A 4,257-nucleotide genomic window follows, 5' to 3' on the forward strand; every position below is an offset into this window, starting at 1 on the left:
AATATACAAGAGGCAACCAGTATCGTCTTCCAGCACGTTCATTTAATTCAGACCAACAACCACAGTTCAGAAATGGTTTAAAAATTTTTCAGCACAAAATGCACAGGTTTACAATGGTCACTGAAGTTGATTTGGCAGTTGGAGGAAAAACAGAAACGACCCGATGAAAATGTCCCAGAAGCTTGTACATCTTCAGGTTCCCACGGAAGATATCCTGCAAGACAACCATCAGTACCAGCATTCTAGTTCCAGTCATGTGTGCATGAACATATACAACACTCACATTCAGTAACAGGTGTAAGCCATCCAAGTACTTATAGGTTCCGACACAGGGGTCGCCGAACACGAGTTGGATACCTGACGATACACTGGCGTCTCCGCACACCTGTGTGAAACAGGTAGAGGTTAACATCAACAGCAATGAAGTGCTACAGTATTGCACACTAAAGGTTTCAGTACCTTTTGCCATGTGCTGGTGCTGGAGTGGCTTGAGGCAGTTGGTGTTTTTGAGTTGTTTATGTGGCGCCAAGGAACAACACGTTTTGCGAGACCATAGTTGGCACGCTGAATATGGATCTCACCCCGATCTGAAGGAAGAACGAAGAAAAGGATTTACCAAATCGGGTGTGTGTGTGGGCTAGTGACCTAACATACGTCACCCATGAATACATTGTACGGTAGTGTTGACCACTTACCAATAGGTAGTTGAGAATCAGAGCCTTCACATATATGCTGCTTACTGCAAGGACAACACAGGAGTTACACACACATGCCAGACATACATTAGCCTGGTGAAGTGTTAGTGATGGGGCACTAATAGGGAATGTGATTTCAGGTGCATTTTAACGTGTTGGTCAAGAACTAAGAGTAATAAAAGGTTAGGCGCGTCATCTTCCACCGTTACCTTGTAGTTTTCACATCCTTATGAACAGTTGTTAAGCTGGTGAACAGGTCGACCCGCTACACCAAATCTATATTTCTATGCAGTTGTTTTGCTGGCCATCTGTCAGATTAGCTATATAGACCCAACCAATCTGTGGGAGTTGCCTCGCTAAGTTTACCGTTCCATGAAACATTCAGGTAAACCAGATTATAAGTGTCAACACATCAAATTAGCTTGAGAACACTTCCCTTCCATGTTCTGCTAGCTAATTTGAGCGAGATATGTATACATATAACAGGAACAGCAGCAGCATATGAAACAAGTCGAAAGGTTACTGCAAAAAAGGGTCAATGCAGATGGTCAGGGTAGTCATTCAGCAAGTTTTATGGCTTGGGGGAAGTAAAAGCCGTTCAGGCGTTCTGTTGTTCAGACTTGGGCACCCGTACCATCTGTATGGAGTAGCAGAGACCAGTATGACTTGGGTGGGGGAACCCCCCCCCCCCCCCCCCCCCCCTCCCACCCCCCCCCCCCCCCCCCCCCCCCATCAAATTAAAACCCCCCCCCCCCCCCCCCCCCCCCCCCCCCCCCCCCCCCCCCCCCCCCCCCCCCCCCCCCCCCCCCCCCCCCCCCCCCCCCCCCCCCCCCCCCCCCCCCCCCCCCCCCCCCCCCCCCCCCCCCCCCCCCCCCCCCCCCCCCCCCCCCCCCCCCCCCACCCCCCCCCCCCCCCCCCCCCCCCCCCCCCCCCCCCCCCCCCCCCCCCCCCCCCCCCCCCCCCCCCCCCCCACCCCCCCCCCCCCCCCCCCCCCCCCCCCCCCCCCCCCGCCCCCCCCCCCCCCCCCCCCCCCCCCCCCCCCCCCCCCCCCCGCCCCCCCCCCCCCCCCCCCCCTCCCCCACCCCCCCCCCCCCCCCCCCCCCCCCCCCCCCCCCCCCCCCCCCCCCCCCCCCCCCCCCCCCCACCCCCCCCCCCCCCCCCCCCCCCCCCCCCCCCCCCCCCCCCCCCCCCCCCCCCCCCCTCCCCCCCCCCCCCCCCCCCCCCCCCCCCCCCCCCCCCCCCCCCCCCCCATGGGACGGCCGTGGGGAAACATAACATGGGGAACCAACCCAGTTCTATTCCTTTCTAGCTATCCAGCAGAGTAACTATTTTACAAAAGAGTAAAGTGGTAGGAGTATTAAACAATCTCCCAACATGCCACAGTCATACGATAGTACGTTGAATCTAATTATGGATATTGGTGCCCCACACTAAGTGTTATTAGCACACATTCAGAGACTGACTGTTTCTTGCTGTTGGACACAGGAGTTCTTTGATGTCCAGGTACTTGTAAGTCCGACACAGGGGTCTCCAACAAAACGAAATTGGATGCGCCGGCACAACACACTCGCTCTTCCCACCGCTCTGTGTGTTTCAAAGACGGTAGAGGTCATGAGTTCCTTTCTGCCATCTTGCTGGTTAACACTAGTCAAGGAGTTCTACAGGTAAACCACAGGTTCCAGTACTTTCTGCCATCTTGCTGGTGGTGGATTGGCTGAGGCAGTTGGTGTCGGTGAGTTGGTTTTGTGGGCCCCAATGGACACACACATCGTTTACGACGACCATAGTTGGCACGCTTGATTTGAATCTTCTCCATCTGGGGAAGATGGGGAAGAGAGACAATGAAAAAGGAGAAAGGTGAGGGACAAAGGAGAGCCAAGTTGGGTTCTCTATGGTGTGGGCTAGTGACCCTAATCTACAGTAGAACCTATATAGGTGGTCGTGAGTATACTGTAGGGTTGAACTAGCTTACACATTGCAGAAAAGCATCCAGAGCCTTCACACGTGATGCTGATTGCTGCCAGGACAAATAAACAGGAATTACACACCACTCACATTAGCTTGGTTAAGTAGTATCATCATTATTACAACAGTACCTCCATCCGTTAGTGTACAGCAAGCTGCAGCCAGACGAAACAAACATCACACCAGCTAGTTCAGCAACATCTCACAACAATATGCACTTGACCATGAAGCTAGAATTCAGCATTGGTCTCTATACTAATCATTTCAGTTATACTAAGTGTATTATAGTCAAGTAGTATTTGTCTCTTTATTCCCAGCACAAAATGTGACATTGTTATATGATTTTGTTTTGAATACTTTTTTGCCCAATAGGAACTGAATGTCCTCCAAATCATATGATTTATTACAAACATTTGATCGTATATATTTAAATTCTTAATCTGCATCAGATCCAGATTTGTAACTCACATGTGACCGCCATCAGTTGAAACATGCGGCATGATTCCAGGTACACGGAGTGGTGTAACAAGAAAATGCAACTGATGACAACAAGACCCAATACACCTGGTATTTATGTTATGTGACATGTCTTAATTACCCAGGTGTTCTCTTTGTCTCCAGGTGCACCTCATTGCAATTAGGGGCCGGCGTTTGTGTCTGACCTGCTATTGAGTCAGTCTCATGAGTTAGATAGAGGACTCTAGATGGATGAATCCATTTTGGCATGAAACTGCCATTGAGGGCTTCAACATTTTAAAAGTAGCCATCTAGGTGGTGCTTCTTCGTTAAGGAAGAATTACATGGGCCACGTTCAGTCAAAAAACCTTCGATCATTGCAGATATAAATTTCATGAATAGGACAAAGTATTTTCCTTAATCTACATGTCGGAGAGACATTATTGTTCAAAATAGCATATTTGTTTATAACCTTCAAAATTTGCATTCCTGCTGAATGCACCCCATTATTAATTTCTCATTATTCATTATACATGCCAGCAGCATACCCCCCTGCATACCACTGCTGGCTTGCTTCTGAAGCTAATTGTCCTGGTCAGTCCCTGGATGGTAGACCAGATGCTGCTGGAAGTGGTGTTGGAGGGGCAGTAGGAGGCACTCTTTCCTCTGTCTAAAACATATCCCAATTCCCCAGGCTGTGATTAGGGACACTGCTCTGTGTAGGGTGTTGTCATTTGGATGTGATGTTAAACGGGTGTCCTCACTCTCTGAGGTCATTAAAGATCCCATGGTACTTATCGTAAGAGTAGATGTGTTAACCCCGGTGTCCTGACTAAATTCCCAATCTGGCACCCAAACTCACGGTCACCTAAGAATCCCAGTTTACGATTGGCTCATTCATCCCCCTCCTCTCCCCTGTAACTATTCCCCAGGTTGTTGTTGTAAATGAGAACGTGTTCTCAGTCAATTTACTCTGTAAAATATCAGATAAATAATGATTCAATCAGGAGGGATCAGCCAATATTATACTCTTGTGCAAACACTGCATAACTGTTGGTGGCAGTAAATAGCCAGATTTGCCTTCAAACAAACACTCTTTGCGCTGTGCATCCTTTAGTGTCTTTGTCAACTCATGAAATTA

The 4,257-nt window shown here is 50.3% G+C and overlaps 1 pseudogene; it reads right to left on the reverse strand.

Moving 5' to 3' along the window:
• Positions 1 to 285: 285 nt before the first annotated feature.
• The window catches only part of LOC112069590 (L-rhamnose-binding lectin CSL3-like), a 38,246-nt pseudogene continuing 34,274 nt past the window's right edge, over positions 286 to 4,257 (reverse strand).

Source organism: Salvelinus sp. IW2-2015, unplaced genomic scaffold, assembly GCF_002910315.2.
Source record: "Salvelinus sp. IW2-2015 unplaced genomic scaffold, ASM291031v2 Un_scaffold1055, whole genome shotgun sequence".
NCBI lineage: Eukaryota > Metazoa > Chordata > Actinopteri > Salmoniformes > Salmonidae > Salvelinus > Salvelinus sp. IW2-2015.